General features: G+C 43.1%; 1 pseudogene; it reads left to right on the plus strand.

The window, feature by feature from the left end:
• LOC102165590 (transmembrane 9 superfamily member 2-like) overlaps positions 1-23,640 on the plus strand; it is a 95,148-nt pseudogene that overhangs the window by 46,378 nt on the left and 25,130 nt on the right.

Below are 23,640 nucleotides of genomic sequence, written 5' to 3' on the forward strand. Positions count from 1 at the left end.
TCTTCATTTATTGGGGATAATTAATTAATTAATTTATTTATTTTTTGTCTTTTTTTTGCTATTTCTTTGGGCTACTCCCGCGGCATATGGAGGTTCCCAGGCTAGGGGTTGAATCGGAGCTGTAGCCGCCGGCCTATGCCGGAGCCACAGCAATGCGGGATCCGAGCCGTGTCTGCAACCTACACCACAGCTCACGGCAACGCCGGATCCTTAACCCACTGATCGAGGCCAGGGACCGAACCCGCAACCTCATGGTTCCTAGTCGGATTCGTTAACCACTGCGCCACGACGGGAACTCCTATTTTTTTATTTAATGTGCCCAAAGCATGTAGAAGTTCCCGAGCCAGGGATCGAATCCGAACCACAGCAGTCACACCAGGGAACTCCTATTGGGGATATCTTATAAGAAAGCAATTGAAAGGTTACGTCTGATCATGCATCAGAGAAACAGCTGGTGGTTATATTTTCTTATGTTTTATTCACTAGTGAGAAGTACAATACTAAAGAAATCTTTTATAAACTTGTTGGTAAAACATTTCAAAATAGCATACAAAAATGTAAAATATTAGAATATTTGATAAGAAATAATGACTGAAATTGAATATGGTTTTCTAATGAAACAAAATACACTAATAATAAACCTATTTGCTAGAGGTGGATTTGGTGAGTTGCAGTGAAGCAAGTTGTCTTTTAGTTCAATTTATTTATTTATTTAGTTTTACATTTCACTGGTGTTGACTTACAATGTTGTGTTAGTTTCAGGTGTCCAGCAAAGTGATTCAGTTATGCATATACATACATCCATTCTTTTTCAGATTCTTTTCCCGTATAGTTTATTACAGACTGTTGAGTAGAGTTCCGTGTGCTGTACGGTAGGTCCTTGTAGCTCATCCATCCCAATATGTAGTAGCAAGTATCGGTCCATCCCAACCTCCTAATTCATCCCCTCCAGTGTTTCCCCTTTGAAAACCACAAATTTGGTTTTGAAATCTTGGAGTAGTTCAATTTAAACAATAATATTGATAATACTTGTATGTGGTGAAGACTTCACACCGTATGGAAAATGTGTAAGTGAAGTTCTCTCTCCCCTTCCTAAGCCCGCCCCCCAATTTCTAGTCTCTCCCTCCCAAAGTATAACCATTATTTTTTCTTTCAGAAAAATGTTTGCATCTCCAAAACATACATATATTTGGGGGTGGAGAATAGAATCTTGCTGTACATATTTGTCTTCCTATATACTTTTCACCTCTTTTTTCACTTAATGCTGTTTCATAGACAAGCACCACTTATAGATGCATTTCATTCTTTTTAATGGTTGCATAGTATTTCTTAGCATGGATTACCATAGTTTGGTCATGTGCTTTTATGTTTTTGTTTTTAGGAAAACAAACATATCAAGTGGGATTCTAGATGGGATTACATTTTGGAGTCTATGCCTCATCCCCACATCCAGTGGCTTAGGTAAGCACTTTATGAAATAAAGAATAAGCAGCTTCATGGAGTTCCTGTTGTGGCTCAGTGGTTAACGAATCTGACCGGCGTCAATGAGGATGCAGTTTCGATCCCTTGCCATGCCCAGTGGGTTAAGGATCAAGTGTTGCTGTGAGCTGTGGTGTAGGTCGCAGATGGGCTTGGATCCTTTGTTGCTGTGGCTGTGAACTTCCATAGGTCTTGGGTGTGGCCTTAAAAGGCAAAAAAAAAAAAAAAAAAAAAAGGAATAAGTAGCTTCAGGGCAGGAAATATATATATACACACACACACACACACATATATACATATATATTTTAAAAATTATTTTGTCACCAGTGATGTTCTTTTTCTTCCAGTTTTATTGAGATGTAATTGACATACAGCTATGAAGTGATGATCACAGTAGGTTTAATGAACATCCATCATCTCATATAGATACAAAATTAAAGAAATTAAACATAAGTTTTCAGAGTTCCCCTTATGGCTCAGCTGTAACCAGCCCAACTAGTATCCATGTGGACAAGGGCTCGATCCCTGGCCTTGTTCAGTGGGTTAAGGATCTAGCGTTGGGGTGCAGATGCCACGTTGCTGTGGCTGTGGCGTAGGCCTGCAGCTGTGGCTCTCATTCGACCTCTAGCCTGGGAACCTCCATATGCCGTGGGTGTGGCCCTAAAAAAGACAAAAAAAGTCACCTTGTGATGAACTCTTAGGATTGAATGTCTTATCGATCTTGGCATGTAATGTAGTGTAGCAAGTATAGCAGTGTAATTACATTAACCATGTTGTACATTACACCCCTAGAACTTATTTATCTTTTTTTTTTTTGTCTTTTTAGGGCCGTACCCACTGCATATGGAGGTTTCCAGGCTAGGCGTCCAATTGGAGCTGAAGCCAGTGGCCTACACCACAGCCACCGAAATGCGGGATCTGAGCCATGCCTGCAACCTACACCACAGCTCATGGCAATGCCAGATCCTTGACCCACTGAGTGAGGCCAGGGATCGAACCTGCGTCCTCATGGATGCTAGTCGGGTTCATTAACCACCAAGCCACGATGGGGACTCCAAGAACTTATTTATCTTATAACTTCCTTCATCCTAATCCCCCTCCACCCCCTATCAGAGGTGATCTTGGGTGACATTTTTTTCTTCTCTGTGGCTAACTTTTCCTTTTGTTCACCTCTGCATGTACACAAAGAAAAAGAAAAAGGCAAATGTATTCTAAATACACTAATATTTATGCTGAAGGGCAGGAAGAACCCAAGATGTCATAGGGATGTGATGTCTGCATGTAGAGAACAGTGCCTGGTGGGAAGGAGACGGGGTAGGGCTGTGGCAGTGGACACTGCAGAAGATGGAAGGCAAACAGGAGAGACGCTTTCCTTTGCGGGGTCCGAAAGTCTGAGCAAACGAGAGTGTAGGAGAAGCAGTAGCCGGCTGGGGTAGAGGAAGGTCAGGAAATGCTGAAAGACTGGGAAGAGGGCAGAGAAAGATGGAGAGATTACGTGTGAGGAAGCGGAATGGTTTGAGTGGCCATTTATTTATTTATTTTGGGGGGGCGGGCGAAGGACACAGAAAACAGGCTCTTCCTTGCCCTTTATGACAGGCACACGGGGTCACCGACACTCAGCCCCACGTGTCGTAACGAGCGCTCATTTGATCAAGGCAGGTCATAGAGGACTGTGTCGAGGCCACGTCTGTGCGTGAGGGACCACTCACTCTCCAGGCATATGCTTTTGCCTCCCTCTTAGGAGGCCAGGCACTAGCGGAGGCTCCGAGACACGGTGGCGAATAGAGCAGACAGGCTGCTACTCGCAGGAAGCTTACATTCCGGGGAGTTCAGAGTGAGAGGATGTGATTCCTGAGGAATCTCCAGGAGGCTCAAACCACAGAGAGAGAAGTCCGTCTTGACTGTGGAAGGAGCGAATGATTTCTCTGTGCCCTTGAGGGATGGAGCAGTTGAGGCCGTGACGCCTGGGGTGTCATGACGTGCTGAGGATGAGAGTCGAATGTTCAGTTAGTAACTCAGGAGATTAATCAGAGAAGCTGATGAAAAACAGGTGCACCTGTACGTGTGTGTGTGTGTGTCTGTGTGTGTGTGTGTGTGTGTATACACGTATACGTATGTGTATATAGTCTTCTGTTCCCTGTTATCCTCAGACCCTGGCAAAGTCTTTGTTTTGGGCAGAAGAAGACTGATGAAAGATGTGATGCTCTGAGTATGGTCTTCTGAGGTGATGGTTTTCCTTATATTGCCATTGCCTTTAAAATGAGAATAGTGGGAGTTCCTGTCATGGCGCAGTGGAAACGAACCCGACTAGGAACCATGAAGTTGCGGGTTCGATCCCTGGCCTCGCTCAGTGGGTTAAGGACCTGGTGTTGCCGTGAGCTGTGGTGTAGGTCGCATTCGTGGCTTGGATCTGGCGTTGCTGTGGCTGGGGTGTAGGCCGGTGGCTACAGCTCTGATTTGACCCCTAGCCTGGGAACCTCCATATGCTGCAGGTGCGGCTCTAAAAAGACAAAAACAAATAAATAAATAAATAAAATGAGAATAGCGCCCCCTCCTCCTCCACCGCCTCCTCCTATTTCTGTGCTAATTCCCCCTTCTTCTCTATCTCCATCTCCTCTTCCTTCTCCTCTGCCTCATCATTATTATTATCATAGTGTAGTTTTTCTGGAAAATCTTCTGTGTGAGCAATAGTTCAGGTCCCATTTTGTCACACCTCCCCAGAACTCTCTTCGGATAAAATTTATTTAGGTGGTGTCTTCGGATAAAATTTATTTAGGTTGTGAAAGGGAAGGGCATCCAGACAGATTGTGGGGCTAATCTCTAGCAGTATCACATGTTTATAATGTAACAATACATGTAGTTTACTTTCTGTCACAAGTTAATTTACTTAACGACATTTAACAGACATTTTAGGTATCTTCATACTGGCATTTTTCTAAAACAGTTCTGGCCTTTTCATAGATTCTGGTGAAACTTTTTCTGTTTGTTTGTTTCCTTTTCTTTTTTAGAGCCGCACTCTTGGCATATGGAGGTTCCCAGGCTAGGGGTCGAATTAGAGCTGCAGCTGCCGGCCTACACCACAGCCACAGCAATGCACGATCCGAATCGTGTCTGTGACCTACACCACAGCTCATGGCAACGCCAGATCCTTAACCTACTGAGCAAGGGCAGGGATCAAACCCACATCTTCATGGATGCTAGTCAGGTTCATTACCACTGAGCCACAATGGGAACTCCCTGGTGAAACTTTTATGATGTGCTGCTTCGGCTGGGTAGTGGGATGGTAGACCGTCTTGATTTTGATTTGGGCATAGTTTTAAAGATTCAATTTGGGAAACCATATGTAAGAGCTGGTAGGTGAGTGTCCCATGAGGGTCTTACTCTAAAGCTTGATAAAGACTTGGTAAACTTAAAAGCCTTTGGACTGGAGTTCCCATCGTGGCTCAGTGGTTAACGAACCCAACTAGTAATCCATGAGGTTTCAGGTTTGATCCCTGGCCTCCCTCAGTGGGTTAAGGATCCAGTGTTGCTGTGAGCTGCAGTGTAGGATCCAGTGTTGCTGTGGCCGTGGTGTAGGCCGGCAGCTACAGCTCTGATTCAACCCCTAGCCTGGGAACCTCCATGTGCTGCAGGAGCAGCCCTAAAAAACAAACAAACAAACAAACAAAAACCCTTTGGTCCATCACCTAAAAAGTCAGTCAGCCATCAATTTGACCTTGATTCCTGAACTTCCGTTCTCAGTTTCATGTTCTGGAACTAAGTTTGTGTTTCTGGTCTATTCATTTACCCTTGTTTTGTTTTCCCTCGTTTCCTTTCCTTTTCTTTTTTCCTCTCCTCTCCTTTTTGTTCTTTTTTCCCATGTGGGTTATTACAGAATATTGAGTGGATTTCCCTGGGCTACAGCAGGGATTCTATTCTATACGTAGTAGTGTGTATATGCCAATCCCATGCCCCCAATTTATCCCTCTCCCCCACTCTTTCCCCTTTGGTTGTCGTAAGTTTGATTTCAAAATCTGTGCGTCTGTTTCTGTTCTGTGGAAAGGTTCATTTGTGCCATATCTTAGATTCCACATCTAAATGATATCATACGGTATTTGTCTTTCTCTTTCTGACTTATTTCACTTGGTATGAGAATCTCTAGGTCCATCCATGTTGCTGCAAATGGCTGTGATAGAGGTTTAAGTTCATTTAACATGTTGACGCGTTCAGCCTTTGATCCAAGTTTAACCTTAGAAAACGGATCAACATAATGATAATTCAAATGTCTTTCTTTTTACTGTTCAAATAAGGAACCAGAGATTTAACGTCTCTTTTTCCTTCTTTACATTTTCTAGTATAATGAATTCCTTTGTTATCATTCTATTCTTATCTGGAATGGTGGCTATGATGATATTAAGGACTTCATAGAGATACTATCAGATATAATCAGATGAGTTTTTCTGTAAGTAAAAATGTATATGTTTGATTCAGAAAATATTTGAGTGCCTGCTCTGCTCAGTTCTCAATGTTATCTTTCTATTTAGAGTATAACACCTTGAATACAATACACTTTTTTCTGGAATACAAGGCACTTTTGGTGTCTAGTAAGTTTTCATATGCTGAATATTGTTGTGTAGAGTGTTGTGTAGATTCCTTAAAAGTATAGGTAAGTTTATTATAGAGTTATTTGCTATCAACTCTTTGGTTACATTCCTTTTCATGTTTCTGAACTTTCAAAATACCATTTTTTAAGATTTTCATTGGAGTTCTCTTGTGGCACAGTGAATTAAGGAGTGGTGTTGTCTCTGCAGTGACTTGGCTGCTCTGGCGCAGGTTCAGTCCCTGGACAGGGAACTTCCATATGCCGTGGATGTGGCAAAATAATAGTAGTAGTAGTAATAATAATAATAATAATAATAATTAGGAGTTTCATTAGTTTGGAGCGTGAGGTAAATGTATGAAACTTTGCAAAATACTACAATTTAGGGTAAATTTAGTTTTGTCTAATTTATACTGTTTTTTGACTCTTGTAATCATTTGTGTATTGATGAATTTTTAATTTCTATAGAATTGGTTGAATTTTTTCTCTATGTTAAATCATTTTTTTAAGGTCACACCCACGGCATATGGAAGTTCCCAGGGTAGGGGTCAAATTGTAACTGCAGCTGCCGGTCTGTGTCACAGCCACTGTAACACCGGATCTGAGCCACATCTGTGACCTATACCGCAGCACCTGATCCTTAACCCACTGAGCAAGGCCAGGGATCTAACCTGGATCCTCATGGATGCTAGTTGGATTCTTAACCCCCAGGCCACAACAGGAACTCCCTTTATGTTAAATCATTTTTTGTTGTTGTTGTTGTTGTTGGTATTTCTTGGGCCGCTTCCGCGGCATATGGAGGTTCCCAGGCTAGGGGTCCAATCGGAGCTGTAGCCACCGGCCCACGCCAGAGCCACAGCAACGCAGGATCCGAGCCGCGTCTGCACCCTACACCACAGCTCATGGCAACGCCGGATCCTTAACCCACTGAGCAAGGGCAGGGACCGAATCCGCAACCTCATGGTTCCTAGTCGGATTCGTTAACCACTGCGCCACGACGGGAACTCCAAATCATTTTTCTTTCTTCATGAAATCAAGCCAGTTTATATAATTAACACACTCCATCCAATGCAAAACTTAGAGTAATCATTTACCTTCTAGAGACCTATCCAAAGTGAGCCACTGGTTTTTGGTTAGTTCATCTTTAGAGGAAAATTCATTTTTTTGTCTTTTTAGGGCTGCACCCATGGCATATGGAGGTTCTCAGGCTTGGGGTCCAATCAGAGCTGTAGCCACCGGCCTACACCACAACCACAGCAACTCGGGATCCGAGCTGTCTTTTCAACCTACACCACAGCTCATGGGAACACTGGATCCTTAACCCACTGAGTGAGGCCAGGGATCGAATCAGTCCTCATGGATACTAGTTGGGTTTGTTACCACTGAGCCATGATGGGAACTCCCCAAATTGACTTGTTAGGTATTTCAGATGTCAATGATAATTTCAAAATTCAGTTCTTAAGGTTATATTTTCCTGAAACCAAGTCTCACTTTGATGAGTTTTTTTTTCCTTTACCTTGAGTAAAAGGAAACAGAAGGGAATTTTTTTTTTTTTTAATGTTGCATTCACGACATATGGAAGTTACCTAGGCAAGGATTGAATCTGAGCTGCAGCTGTGACCTACACTGTAGCTGTGGCAATGCTGGATCTTTTAACCTAAGCAGGGGATCAAACTTGCTCCTCTGCAGGGACCCGAGCTGCTGCAGTTGGATTCTTAACCCACTGCACCACGGCAGGAACTCCCAAAAGGAAATGTTTATGGGAAAAATGATTTGCTCTTTGTGGAATGACTAGTGGAGTAGGGAGTGGAGAGATGTATTGTTTAGTTTTTATTTAAACAGTGAGATTAAAGGCTAAATCTAATTAATGATTTAAACAGTGAAATTAGAGACTAAACTGAAAACATATCATTTGCCTTATATTGAAAATCAGACCTTTTCATTAAGGAGAAAATGTTAAAAATTAGCTAAGTGGATAACATCTGAGAATTTCCTTGTATGCTGTTTTATAAAAATGTCTTAATAAGGTTGTCTTTATAGTAAAGTCCTGTGTGCTTTTGAGGCTATTATTATTATTATTATTATTTTTGTCTTTTTGCCATTTCTTGGGCTGCTCCAGCGCATATGGAGGTTCCCAGGCTAGGGGTCGAATCGGAGCTGTAGCCACCGGCCTACGCCAGAGCAGAGCCACAGCAACGCGGGATCCGAGCCACGTCTGCAACCTACACCACAGCTCACGGCAACGCTGGATCCTTAACCTGCTGAGCGAGGCCAGGGACTGAACCCGCAACCTCATGGTTCCTAGTCGGATTCGTTAACCAGTGCGCAACGACGGGAACTTCCTTTTTGAGGCTATTATTGTCACTGGTTTGATATTTCTTTTTTGTCTTTGTAGGGCCACACACATGGCATATGGAGGTTCCCAGGCCGGGGTCCAATCAGAGCTGTAGCTGCCGGTCTACACCACAGCCACAGCCACAGCCGCAACAGATCCAAGCCACATCTGTGACCTACACCACAGCTCATGGCAACGCCGGATCCTTAACCCACTGAACGAGGCCAGGGATCGAACCCTCGACCTCATGGTTCCTAGTCAGATGCATTTCCACTGCGCCACGATGGGAACTCCCTGATATTTCTTTTTTTGTGCCTTTAGTTCTGGCCTGTCTTGGTTTCCCTTCCCCTGCCAATCGAAGTCTTTAATGACCTGTGCTGTTTTGTCATGGGTCCTTCTGGGAACCTCTGCTGGATACGTGTCTGCTAAAATGTATAAGAGCAAGCATTACAACTCTTTATTTTGCTGGTAAGTTGCTGTGTTTAATGTAGCAATGAAAAAGCTATAAAATTCAAAATTCAAAAATTGCATGGGGAATTTTAGCTGATCTGTCAAAATGTAATTGTGTCTTGGTTACTATAAAGTCTTTGTGAAGTGGACTAAATCAAGTTGCTCCAGTAACTATTTGGTCCTTTACTTCCTCAGCATCTAGAGGTGTTAAGTGGAAGATAAATTTTTTTTTTTTTTTTTTTTGTCTTTTGTCTTTTTGTTGTTGTTGTTGTTGTTATTGTTGCTATTTCTTGGGCCGCTCCCGCGGCATATGGAGGTTCCCAGGCTAGGGGTCGAATCGGAGCTGTAGCCACCGGCCTACGCCAGAGCCACAGCAACGCGGGATCCGAGCCGCGTCTGCAACCTACACCACAGCTCACGGCAACGCCGGATCGTTAACCCACTGAGCAAGGGCAGGGACCGAACCCGCAACCTCATGGTCCCTAGTCGGATTCGTTAACCACTGCGCCACGACGGGAACTCCTGGAAGATAAATTTTTTGCTGACGGCACTGCTGTGTCCTGGCTTAGTATCTCATGTTCTCTTTTCTCTATGCAATTATACTCTTTCTTATACTTTTGGAAAAGTCATTGTCCATGAGAATGAAGAATAGAAACAAGATGAATGACCACTGTGTTTTCTGTGGCTGCAGCATATTCTTTTTCTGGGGCAGCTGCGTTATTTTCATCTTTTGGTACCTCTTAACCCTGGTACGAGGAGATGGCAGTGGGGCCGTGGTATTCAATTTTGATCTTTGTTTTGAAGAAGGTTTCACAAATGCTCATCTCAGTTATGCATCTTGCCTTGTGTGTCATGTTAGAGTGGTGGCAGTTTTTTTTTCTTTTTCTCTTTATGGCCGCGCCTGCAGCTTATGGTAGTTCCCCAGCTAGGGGTCGAATTGGAGCTTCAGCTGAGGCCTGCACCACAGCTGCAGCAGCCTGGGATCCCAGCAGCCTCTGCAACCTTTGCTGCAGCTTGCAGCATCGTGGGATCCTTCTTCGTGAGGCCAGAGATTGAACCAACCCATATCCTCACGGATACTACTCAGGTTCTTAATCTGCTGAGCCATGCTGGGCACTGCCATGGTGGCAGTCTCTGCACCACGTTGTTATTCTGCGTGTCCTTGCCTTCAGTGACTGTTTCTTCCTGTCTCACCTAGCTACTGCAGTGTCATTAGTAACTACTGTCCCAAGGCAGAGTCAGGGTCAGGGTGGGAGTGGGGTGGGGCTGCGCAGTGGCTCCTCCGGTCCTCTAGTTATAGAGATGCAGAGTCACCGTGTTCAAGGTCACACAGGAAGTCAGTAATGGAGCCCAGGCCATCTGTAACCCAACGCACCCCTTGCATCCCACCCAGTGCTCTTCCCATGATACCCCGCAGATAAAGTGCTGCCTTAGGGTTTTATCTCCAAATTCTTCTTAGTCTGCACGGGCTGCTGTAACAAAGTACTGTAGACGAGGTGGCTTAAACAAGAGGCTAGGTGGCTTAAACTAGGTGGCTTAAACTGTGAGAGAACATCTCACAGTTCCAGGGGCTGGGAAGCCCAAGGTCGGAGCATCAGCAGGGTCTGGTCCTGGCAAGAGCCCTCTTCCCAGTTGCTGACGGCCACCACCGTCTTGCTGTGTCCTCACACGGCAGAGGAAAGGAGAGCGCACGCGCACTCTCTGGTGTGTTTCTTAGAAGGACACTGATGCCATCCCCAACGCCCTACCCTCACGACCTCATCTAAACCTAATCATGGAATGGAGTCCCTGGTGACTCAGCCTGTTAAGGATCCGGCATTGTCACTGCTGTGGCTCTGTTTACTTCTGTGGCACAGGTTCTAACCCTGGCTTGGGAACTTCCCCATGCCATGGGGCGCCCCCCCCCAAAAACACCTAATTACCCCCTAAAGGCTCCGTTTCCAAATACCATCACATTAGAGAGATTAAGCCTTCAACATATGAATTTAAGGGGACACAATTCAGTCCATAGCATGTTTCATTAAAACAAAATCTTTCCCGGAGTTCCTGTTGTGGCTCAGTGGTTAACGAATCCGACTAAGAACCATGAGGTTGTGGGTTTGATCCCTGGCCTTGCTCAGTGGGTTAAGGATCCGGCGTTGCCGTGAGCTGTGGTGTAGGTCGCAGACGCGGCTCGGATCCCGCGTTGCTGTGGCTCTGGCGTAGGCCGGCGGCTGCGGCTCCGATTCGACCCCTAGCCTGGGAGCCTCCACATGCCGCGGGTGCGGCCCTAGAAAAGGCAAAAAAAAAAAAAAAAACCCCACAAATTCTTTCCCTGATATGTTCTGAAGGGCAGGTTTTTTGTTTTTTTTTTGTTTTTTTTGTTTTTAAAGGAAAAAGCATTGGATGATGTCTTAATTGTTATGTGATCCTAGAAGTGTGTCGTGATAGTGGAAGTCTTGTGGAGTTCCCGTCGTGGCGCAGTGGTTAACGAATCCGACTAGGAACCATGAGGTTGCGGGTTCGATCCCTGCCCTTGCTCAGTGGGTTAACGATCCGGCGTTGCCGTGAGCTGTGGTGTAGGTTGCAGACGCGGCTCGGATCCTGCGTTGCTGTGGCTCTGGCGTAGGCCGGTGGCTACAGCTCCGATTCAACCCCTAGCCTGGGAACCTCCATATGCCGCGGGAGCGGCCCAAGAAATAGCAACAACAACAACAACAACAACAACGACAACAACAAAAAGACAAAAGACCAAAAAAAAAAAAAAAAAAAAAAAAAAAAGAAATGAAAAAAAAAAAAAAAAAAAGGAAGTCTTGTAATGAACGTTATACATGGTAAATTCAGTTACATTATGTACTAATTTGTGACAAAATGAGAGCGAATGCTCTGTGCCTGTATAATGCCATACAAATGCAATGCAGTGATAGAGGATCGAGTCCCCAGACTTGTCATCTTTTATCTCCATGCGGCTCGTTTCGTCTAAACTCAAGGGCAAAGGGTGATATCATTGAAAGGACTGAACATTACAAGTTTGCACATCAAACACATGTACCACAGAATCTTTAGCTTATTGAAACTAAGGACAAGGCGTTCCCCTCCCCTGAGCACCTCGAATAGTGCCATCTGCCTTTTCTATAGCTCTTTTCAGGGGAACTAGAATGGGTGGTCTTTCCTGAGGTGAATGCTGTAATATATTTTTGTTGGAAAGCAATGTCCTTGACAGTATTTCAGATATTTGTTGCTTCAAGTTCAAGACTCAGATGAATCCGAAATGGAATAACTTGGGCAACAAAGGACCATGTGCAAACGTCGTTATGCTGGATTGTAACAGAAGGGCTACTGCGTGCAAGAACTCATGAGTAACCATCTACTCTCCTCTCCATTATTGAGTTACTCGTTCGACATGTTTATTGTGTTTTTTGTTTTGTTTTTGCTTCTTCCTATATTTAATGCATTATGCTAGGCACGGGAGAGGAAATAAATGTAAATCTCCCCTGAAACTGCCTTCGTGGCTTAAGATGAATAATAATGGCCCATTTTTCATCAGACAGATGTTCCATCTTATTGTAAAAAGAAGTTACGTCATTGAAATAGAAAATGTAAAAGAATTAGAATATGCTCTGTCACCAAGCTTGATGAGCCAAATTGAACAATTAATGTCTGAAAAGCATTGGCATTGGCAGTGCAGTGTGAGTTGTTTTTATCGTGTTTTCTATGGGATCAATTTTGTAGAATGTTTTACACAGAAAAATTTAAAAATTAAAGTAGTAGTCCGTGACACCATGGCTCAGGGCTGCATGGACTATGAAATGATACAGTGTCAAATGACAGTTTTGTGAAAATAATTCAGAAACATTTGTTGTGAGCCACACAGGAAGTCCAGTTTTTTTTTTCTTTTTAATTTGAAAAGCTACCGTTAACAGCCTGTCTCCTGGGTGGGTTGCTGGGTGGTTGGGGGACAGGAGCGTGAAGGAGACTATTTTATACGTACTTTTCACTGTCTGTTTCTTTTTTACTTTTCACATTATATACCTTATGCATGTTTTACCTATTTTTATTCTATTTTATTTTATTTTTGCTTTTTTTAGGGCTGCACCTGTGGCATATGGAGGTTCCCGGGCTAGGGGTCAAATTAGAGCTAAATCTGCCGACCTGCTCCACAGCCACAGCGATGCTGGATACTTAACCCACTGAGGGGAGCCAGGGATTGAACCTCGTGGATACTAGTCTGGTTCTTTACTGCTGAGCCAGAAGAGGAACTCCTACCTATTTTTAAATAATTTCATTATAAACAACAGTAAGAACAACTCATAACCACATGTTGAAGTGGAGAGGTAGCATTAGAGGCTGTCAGCACAGGCTTTAGAGTCACACACACACACACACACACACACACACACACCCTACAATCTTTACACATTGGGGTTCATTTCCCAGTTCTGCCTCTTTCTAATTAATGAGGCCTTGAGCAGGTTGTGAATAATGCTGCAGTGAACATTCGAGTGCAGCTATCCTTCTGAGATCTTCTTTTCCTCTCCTTTGGGTGTATATACCCAGAAGTGGGATTGCTGAATCATGTGGTAATTTTATGTAAACATTTTTTTGGAAGCTCCATACTGTCTTCCATAGTGCCTGTACCAATTTAGAGTCCCACTAGCAGTGCACAAAGGTTCCTTCTTCTCCACATTCTTGCCAACACTTGTTATCTGCTGTCTTTTTGGTGATGGACATTCTCATAGGTGTGAGGCGATATCTCATTGCAGTTTTGATTTGCATGTCCCTGATGACTAGTGATACAGAGGACCTTTTCAGGGTCTGTCCTTTCCCCATTGAGTATTCTTGGCTCCCTTGTCAAATATTAGTTGACCATAAATGCAGGGCTTTATTTCTGGGCTCTTGATCCTGTTCTATAGGTCTGTATCTAGTTTTATATCAGCCCCATACTATTTTGATTACTGTGGCTTTGTAGTATAGTTTGAAATCAGGACACGTGACACCTCCAGCTTTATTTTTCTATCTCAAGATTGCTTTGGCTATTTGGGGTCTTTTTTAGTTCCATGTAAATTTTAGGGTAGCTTTTTCTATCTCTGTGAAAAATACCATTGGAATTTCTCAGCTGCTAATCTACTGATCTAATTTTTGTCTCTATGGACTTGCCTATTCTGGACATTTCATATAAATGGAATCATAAAAAAATATGACCTCTTGTGTCTGACGTCTTTCACTTAGAATAATGTTTTCAGAGTTCATCCATGTTATAGCGTGTATCACTACTTAGTTCCTTTTATGATTGAGCAATATTCCATCGTATGAATACACCACTTTTTATCTATTTATTGGTTGATGGGCATTTGGGCTGTATTCACCTTTTGGATAATATGAATGATGTTGCTGTGAACATTTGTATGTGATGTTTTAAGTGAACGTATGCTTCCAATTCTACTGGCTAGATACTAGGTGTATACCTGGGAATGGAATGGCTGGGTCATACGATCGCTGTGCTTACTATTTTGAGAGACTGCCTGCCTGTTTTCAAAAGCTGTTGTACCATTTTACATTCCCACCAGCAATGTAGGAGGGGTCTAGTTTCTCCACAGGCTTGCCAGCACTTGATATTATCTCTGTTTTTGATTATTTATCCATCCTAATTGTTACAAAGTGGTATTTTATTGCATATTTAATTTCATATTTAATTTACATGTTTTAATGAGTAACGATATTGAGCATCTTTTCATGTGCTTATTGGTTATTTGCCTATCTTCTTTAGAAATATGTCTATTCAAATCCTTTGCCCATTTCTAAATTGGACTGTTTTTCTTTTTTATTGCTGAGTTGTAAGAAATATAAGAGTTCCTCATATATTCTGGTTACTAGATGCTTCTCAGATATATGATTTATAAATATTTTCTTCCATTCTGTGACTTGTTATCTCAGTTTCTTGGTGGTATTCTTTGAAGTGCAAAAGTTTAATTTTTTTTTTGATCTTTTTAGGGCCGCACCCGAAGCATATGGAGGTTCCCAGGCTAGGAGTCGAATTAGAGTTGTAGATGCCGGCCTATGCCACAGCCACAGCAATGCCAGATCTGAGCCATGTCTGCCACCTACACCACAGCTCATGGCAACGCCAGATCCTTAACCCACTGAGCAAGGACAGGGATCGAACCTGCGTCTTCATGGATACTAGTCTGAGTCATTTCCACTGAGCCAGGACAGGAACTCCTCATTTCTGTATCCTTCACACTGTGTAACTGGGTGTCTTATATGAAGTATTAAGTGTTTTATAAGGAGTAAGTGCTCAGTAAATGATTTAATCATGTCAGTAATTTAAAATGCAAAACAGATTCAGTTTCCTAGTTCCCTTAGTAGAACTGAATGCAGTTTAAAAGCAATAAACCAGACAAGATACACAGAACATATTTCTCTCAAGTGGTTTAGAGGCTCTCGTAGGTAGGTCCTGGGATTCTTGTGTCTCGGAGTGTGCTAAGTGCAGAGAGAATTTCAGTGCCTCATGGTATGTAAGTGGACAATGTAAAAATGGATTTGAATCTAAGTGGAGAAGTGGTTAAGCTAATGAACATATATGCTCCCTAAGAGAAACCGAAGAAAGTAAAATTATTAAATGATGTCCTTTTCCTGCATGGAACCCCAAAAGTGGTAGGTGGGAAAGGGAAGAGTCAGCACAGGTCGATGGGTGTGTACCCAGCCTTTATAATTGGAAGAAGAAAGTATGAATTCCAGCAGACCATATTAGCTAAATGACTGTGGATAAGTCCTCTAACCTTTCTGATTGTCCATTTCCTTGCCTGGAATGCTTGTGTAAGCAAGTTGTTTAGAGAAGTAACTGAACTAATGGAGTGTGACATTGTTTTGTAGGCTACAGAGCATATTTGGTCACGTTTTTTTTCTGTGGTCCCATGTTCTGGGTCTGTCATCTGCCATAGTATTTCCTGTGTGTAATTTATTTGTTTATCTCCGTCCCCCACTAGCAGCTCTTTTGGAGCAGGGATTTTTGTTTTATTTATCTTGGAACACCAGGACCTAACGCATAGGTACTCAATACATGTTTGATGAATGTGTGAATAAATGTTTTGAGTAGAAGATGAACCCAGGTGACCTCTTAAGTTTTCTTTTAGTTTTGCTGTTTAAGATTCCATGAAAAGGCCTAGAAATAATTAGAGATTGACAAAGGAAGAAATATTTGGAATATAAAAACATGAAATTGAAGGACAGTTACAGAATCGTTAAATACATATTAACATTCTAGAGTGTACTTTCAAAAGGGAAATTGTTGAGACGGGTTAATTGAGTTTATGTATAAGAGGGGAGGTTATGATTTGCCAAGTGAGAAGTAATGTTTCTGGCCATGGAGTGATAACAGCTGAAATGATCCTCTCAAAAGCTAGGAAATGTGGCAGAGGAATATTGTGGCTAAACAAATTCATTAGAGCAGAAAGTTATTAAAAAACATTTTAAGAGGTATGGTTAAATCATGGGAAACTAGACTCCCTTATTGAGATGCCAGAAGCTGATGAGACGTAAGGTGGAGGTTTTGTTGTTTTGCATATGTTGTTTGAAAACACTCAAAGCTATATTTCCAACAGGAGCAAATTATGAGCCTTTGAAGAGCAGAATAGATATGCCTGCTGGAAAAGGTGTTAACAGACAGAAGAGGCCATAAACACAGGGGAAAGGGTGAAGTGGAAGGAGTAAAATGAAAAGAACAAATGGCTCACAGAAACAAATCCATAAGGACGAAAGTTCGATCCCTGGCCTCGCTCTGTGGGTTAAGGATCCAGTGTAGCCGTGAACTGTGGTGTCGGTCGCAGACGCAGCTTGGATCTGGCGTTGCTGTGGCTGTGGCGTAGGCCGGCAGCTGCAGCTCCTATTCAACCCCTAGCCTGGGAACTTCCATATGCCACGGGTGTGGCCCTAAAAAGAAGAAAAGAAAAAAAGAAAAGAATAAAAAGGAAAAAGAGCATAGATGGCAAACATGAAAGCAACTTTAAAATTCTAGAATGTGGAGTTCCCGTCGTGGCACAGCGGGAACGAATCCGACTAGGAACCATGAGGTTGTGGGTTCGATCCCTGGCCTCACCCAGTGGGTTAAGGATCCGGCGTTGCCATGAGTTGTGTGGGTCGCAGATGCGGCTTGGATCTGGCGTTGCTGTGGCTGTGGCGAAGGCCGGCGGCTACAGCTCCGGTTAGACTCCTAGCCTGGAAACCTCCATATGCCGCGGGTGTGGCCCTAAAAAGACAAAAGACAAAAAAAACCCACTAAAATTCTAGAATGGGAATGGACCTTGAAAGAATTTACAACTGAAGAACAAAAGCAGAACTTCTCTAAATAGTAGACCTCAAAACGTAACCTGGTGCGTCCTGAAGTGGCTGGTAGCATATTCCCAGTCTCTGATTTTTGACACAGTGTTCAGGGGAGGAGAAGGTGGATGCGGTTGGTTGGACTGGTTCCTGCTGTAGAGGCTGTATTATGGCGCAGTGGAATGGAGAAAGCTTGCTCTTAGGAGACAATCACATCCATCTGAGTAAGAATCCCTGCTCTACCTCTTATCCACTAGCTGTTCAGTCCTCAGCAAATTACCGGATGTCCCTAAAAGACATTCAGAAAGAACACTTGTCTGTTCACATAACTTCTGTTTTTCATGTACCTGGCTTGGCTGATCATCTAATTTTCCTTTTTGTTCACCTGTTCATTTCTTATTTATTTATTTAGTTTTGCTTTTTTTGGGGAGCCGCACCTGTGGCATATGGAAGTTCCCAGGCTAGGGGTCATCAGAGCTGTAGCTTCCGGCCTCCTCTACAGCCACAGCAACACTGGATCCTTTATCCATTGAGTGAGGCTGGGGATTGAAGTCACATCCTCAGACACTATGCTGGGTTCTTAACCCACTGAGCCACAACAGAAACTCCCCTCTTGTCATGTATTTTTTTTTTTTGTCTATCTTTTTGTCCTTTTAGGGCCACACCTGCGACATATGGAGGTTCCCAGGCTAGGAGTCTAATTGGAGCTGTAGCCACTGGCCTGTGCCAGAGCCACAGCACACGAGATCCCAGCCATGTCCATGACCTACACCACAGCTCACGGCCACGCTGGACCCTTAACCCACTGAGCGAGGCCAGGGATCGAACCCACAACCTCATGGCTTCTAGTCGGATTCGTTTCTGCTGCGCCACGACGGGAACTTCCATATTTTTAATTACAAAGGACTCTTTTCTCAAAATCCTTTGCAATTGCCTCTTCTTGTCTCCTGGTTCCAGTGTCTCCTCTAATTTCCCTGAGGATCATAGATTTTTCTTTGGTAAAGTTTTCTTCTGAGTTTCAGGTGTCTTCTCTAAGGGACTGCCCCCCGTCTTCTGTTAGGGTCCAGAAGGAGGGTTCTTCGGCTCTGCGGAGTTAGGGGGGGAATCTGCCGCTCTATCAGTATCTTAGGCTGACTTTCAACCAGACCTGGTTTTCGCCTCTGCTTCACCCCTACTTAAGACCCACCTGGCACTACAAATTCCTGGGCCTTTTGGAGCTCTGTGGCAAAAACCGATTTGCCTCTCAGCTTTCCTTACTGACGACTTCGCATACAGGTTCCCATTTCTACTAACTCAGTTACTATTTGTCTGCTCTCTGGTTTCCAAAATTTGCTGTCTTCTCTCCTGTATACCCCCATTCATGTGTATTTGTGCCTTTAAACAATTTCTTTAGGGAGTTTCCATCGTGGCTCAGTGGGTTAAGAACCCGACTGGTATCCATGAGGATGTGGGTTTGATCCCTGGCCTTGCTCAGTGGGTTAAGGATCTGGTGTTGCCGTGAGCTGCAGCGTAGGTTGCAGATGTGGTTCGGATCCTGTGTTGCTGTGCCTGTGGCATAGGCCGGAAGCTGTGGCTCCGATTCCACCCCCAGCCTGGAAGTCAGATAAGCAACAGGAGTATATAGTCCAAGGAAGAAAGCCAAGATACCATCCAAGAAATGGGGCCATTCAGTTTATAGATTTGAAGTTAGCATATTCCATGTATAGGGAAAAGGAGCAGTATACCGAAGAGACTAAATGAGGCCACCCTGCAAAAGGGTTGTGTAAAGATATAGCAGGAGTTTGCAGGGGAGAAATTAAACAAGACAAAACAGGAGCTGGAGTTCCCCAGGGAACAGAAAAAAGAATAATTTCTGAAAACTATTGACAGATTTTCAGAGACAAATGATTGTCTAGTTATATGAGACAAATTATTAAATTTTAAGAGAGCACTTTTTGACATCATATATTATTTCATATTGGAATCGTTACTGGTAAATTTTGTTCAGTCTCTCCCTTGAAATTTATAAGAAAGGATGAACAGGAGCTCCCATCATGGCGCAGTGGTTAACGAATCCGACTAGGAACCATGAGGGTGCGGGTTCGATCCCTGGCCTTGCTCAGTGGGTTAAGGATCCGGCGTTGCCGTGAGCTGTGGTGTAGGTTGCAGACGTGGCTCGGATCCCGCTTTGCTGTGGCTCTGGTGTAGGCTGGCGGCTACAGCTCCGATTAGACCCCTAGCCTGGGAACCTCCATGTGCCGCGGGAGTGGCCCAAGAAATGGCAAAAAGACAAAAAAAAGACAGAAAGAAAAAAAAAAAAGAAAGAAAGGATGAACAGGAGTTCCATAGTGGGTCAGCGGGTTAAGGTTCCGGCGTTGTCATTGCAGTGGTGAGGGATTGATCCCTGGCCTAGGAACTTCCGGATCGGCCACAGGCAGTGGGCGTGGCCAAAGAAAAACAGAGAAGGGATGACATTTTTATTGTTTAGCTCTCGAGGCCTTGGGCTGTGGCTCGTCTCTCAAGTACGTGCTGTACGTGTAAAACACACCTGATTTTCAGACACTTAGAACAGCAACAGCAAGAAAAGGAATATAAGAGAGCTGATTAATACTATGTCGATTACAAATTTATTTATTGATTTATTTATTTATTTTTGTCTTTTTTTTTTTTTTTTGCCATTTCTTGGGCCGCTCCTGCGGCATATGGAGGTTCCCAGGCTAGTGGTCGAATCGGAGCTGTAGCCACCGGCCTACACCACAGCCACAGCAACGCGGGATCCGAGCCGCGACTGCAACCTACACCACAGCTCACGGCAACGCCGGATCGTTAACCCGCTGAGCAAGGGCAGGGACCGAACCCACAACCTCATGGTTCCTAGTGGAATTTGTTAACCACTGCGCCACGACGGGAACTCCATCGATTACAAATTTAAATGATAATATGTGGACATGTTAGATCATTAGATCTAGTAAAATATATTAGTAAATTAATTTCACTTTTTCTTACTTTTGAAAATGCACCTACTAAAAAGCTTAACACTGCATTTGTGGTTTGCGTTATAGTACTTGTATCACACAGCACTGGTCTAGCCTCTGCCCATGTAACTGCCTTTGGAAGTGTTCAGATTCAAGATGCTGTATTATGATGATATCTGAATAAATTTACTTCAAGTTTATTTCTTTCTGATTTTCTCTTGATTTATTTTCGAGCAGGTTAGGTATCCAGTTCGCACAAACCAGATTCCACGTCAGATTCCTCAACAGATTTTCTCTAGAAAATGACTTTTGGCATCATAATCAGTGGCATTTTCCCTTTTGGCTGTATTTTTATTCAACTCTTTTTCCTTCTGAACAGTGTTTGGTGAGTATTATATCTTCGTAATCTCAAGAATATTAATTGTTAATAAACCAGTTTTCCTCTGTGCTAAGGTTAAATTCTGGTATGGCAAAACTTCATTGCTACCATGTTTTATCCAAGAAATAAATGGCAATCTGACTCCAGGGAATTTCCTGGGAAACTAAGACCTAATTCACCAAATTTTAAAGCCACTTTTTGATGGAATGTCTATAAAGGTTTCCTTTTTAAAAAAAATTAATAGCCTCTTGGGAGTTCTTGTTGTGGCTCAGCAGGTTACAAACCTGACTAGTATCCATGAGGATGTGGGTTCGATCCCTGGCCTCGCTCAGTGGGTTAAAGGATTTGGCATTGCCGTGAGCTGTGGTGTAGGTTGAAGATGCGGCTTGGATCTGGCATTGATTGCTGTGGCTGTGGTGTAGACCCACAGCTGCAGCTCCGATTCAACCCCTAGCCTGGGAACTTCCATATGCTGTGGGTTCAGTCATAAAAAAGAAAGGAAGGAAGGAAGGAGGAAAGAAAGGAAGAAAGAAATGCGTCGTGTGAAGTAAGAATCAGTGCTCTCTGATTAAAGTGCCTTGGCTTTAGTGCCCCTGCCTTGTGACAGCTATTTCAGTTGCTTCAAGTGCCTTTTTTCTTACTTCCTGATTCTTGATGGCATTTTGGTTTCGAGAGCTGGCCAAGTAGGCTGTTACTGTGGAGGGATTTTGGGAGTTGGGGCAAAGGCACCAAAAATACAATAGAATGCAGTCATCAAATGTGTGTGCTTATAACAATTTTGTCCCAAAGGGATCCTCTAGACAAAACTTTTAAGTCCTCAGAAGTTAGGCTTAGTCACACACATTGATTGCTCACCTTTTAAACAGCTTTCTGTAAAAGCTGTTTGAAGATAAACAATAAAATCTGTTACCTTGTCAGCAACTAAAAAACATGCTGCGAAATAGATTATAGTAACCAAACTTTCCATACGATTTTGATAGGAAAGTAATTTTAAAGCGAAAACTGAAAGATTCTTTAGACAAATTAATTTTTGTTTCAATTAGAAACCACATGCTTGTTGTGTACAACTTTGTATATACTTTTTAACCATAGAAATGATTCTTGGCAACCTCTATCCTTTGTCCTCACACCCACGTGAGACTTGAGACTTGAGATTTTATTTCATTTTTTAATGATTTTTATTTTTTCCATTATAGTTTGTTTACAGTGTTCTGTCAGCTTTCTACTGTACAGCGAAGTGACCCAGTCACACACACATGTAGACATTCTCTTTCTCACACCATCCTCCACCAGGCTCCATCGCAAGTGACTGGATATAGTTCCCTGTGCTACCCAGCAGGATCTCATTGCCTATCCATTCCAAAGGCAATAGTCTGCATCTATTAACCCCGAACCCCCAGTCCATCCCACTCCCTCCCCCTTGGCAGCCACAAGTCTGTTCTCCAAGTCCATGAGTTTCTTTTCTGTGGAAGGTTCATTTGTGCCGTATATTAGATTCCAGATATAAGTGATATCATCTGGTATTTGTCTTTCTCTTTCTGATTTACTTCACTTAACATGAGAGTCTCTAGTTCCATCCATGTTGCTGCAAATGGCATTATTTTTCTCTTTTTGATGGCTGAGTAGTATTCCATTGTACATATATATCACATCTTCTTAATCCATTCATCCGTTGATGGACATTTAGGTTGTTTCCATGTCTTGGCTATTGTGAATAGTGCTGCAGTGAACATACAGGTGCATGTGTCTTTTTTAAGGGAAATTTTGTCTGGATATATGCCCAAGAATGGGATTGCTGGATCATATGGCAGTTCTATATTTAGTTTTCTGGGAGTTCCCATCGTGGCACAGGTGGTTAACAAATCCGACTAGGAACCATGAGGTTGCGGGTTTGATCCCTGGTCTTGCTCAGTGGGTTGAGGATCTGGCTTTGCCGTGACCTGTGGTGTAGGTTGCAGACGCGGCTCGGAGCCCCAGTTGCTGTGGCTCTGGCATAGGCCGGTGGCTACAGCTCCGATTCGACCCCTAGCCTGGGAATCTCCATATGCTGAGGGAGCGGCCCTAGAAAAGGCAAAAAGACAAAAGAAAAAAAAATATATGTATATATATTTAGTTTTCTGAGGAATCTCCATACTATTCTTTCTTTCTTTCTTTCTTTCTTTCTTTCTTTCTTTCTTTCTTTCTTTCTTTCTTTCTTTCTTTCTTTCTTTCTTTCTTTCTTTTTTTCTTTCTTTCTTTCTTTCTATTACTCAAATGAATTTATCACATCTGTAGTTGTATAATGCTCATAACAATCTGATTTCACAGGATTTCCATCCCACAGCCCAAGCACATCCCCCCACCCCCCAAACTGTCTCCTCCGAAGACCATAAGTTTTTCAATGTCTGTGAGTCAGCATTTGTTCTGCAAAGAAGTTCAGTCTGTCCTTTTTTCAGATTCCATTTGTCAGTGAAAGCATTGGATGTTGGTGTCTCATTGTATGGCTGACTTCACTTAGCGTGATAGTTTCTAGGTCCATCCAGCATGATAGTTTCTAGGTCCATCCATATTGCTAAGAATGCCGGTATTTTGTTCTTTTTAATGGCTGAGTAATATTCCATTGTGTATATGTACCACATCTTCTGGATCCACTCCTCTGTCGATGGACATTTAGGTTGTTTCCATGTCTTGGCTATTGTAAATAGTGCTGCAATGAACATTGGAGTACAAGTGTCTTTGTGAGTCGTGGTTTTCTCTGGGTAGATGCCCAGGAGTGGGATTGCTGGATCAGATGGTAGTTCTATGTTTAGTTTTCTGAGGAATCTCCATACTGCTTTCCACAGTGGTTGCACCAATTTACAATCCCACCAACAGTGTACTAGGGTTCCTTTTTCCCCACACCCTCTCCAGCACTTGTTGTTTGTAGACTTTTGGATGATGGCCATTCTGGCTGGTGTAAGGTGGTACCTCAGAGTGGTTTTGATTTGCATTTCTCTAATCATGAGTGAGGCTGAACATCTTTTCATGTGTTTCTCGGCCATCTGTATGTCTTCTTTGGAGAACTGTCTGTTTAGATCTTCTGCCCATTTTTTGGATAGGCTTGTTTGTTTTTTTGGTATGGAGCTGCAGAAGTCTCCATACTATTCTCCATAGTGGTTGTACCAGCTTACATTCCCACCAACAGTGCAGG

This window comes from Sus scrofa, chromosome X (genome assembly GCF_054392235.1).
Source record: "Sus scrofa isolate SSC_HxYL_T2T_F1_AM1 chromosome X, Sscrofa_HxYL_maternal_Yorkshire_Landrace_v2.0, whole genome shotgun sequence".
Classification (NCBI taxonomy): Eukaryota; Metazoa; Chordata; class Mammalia; order Artiodactyla; family Suidae; genus Sus; species Sus scrofa.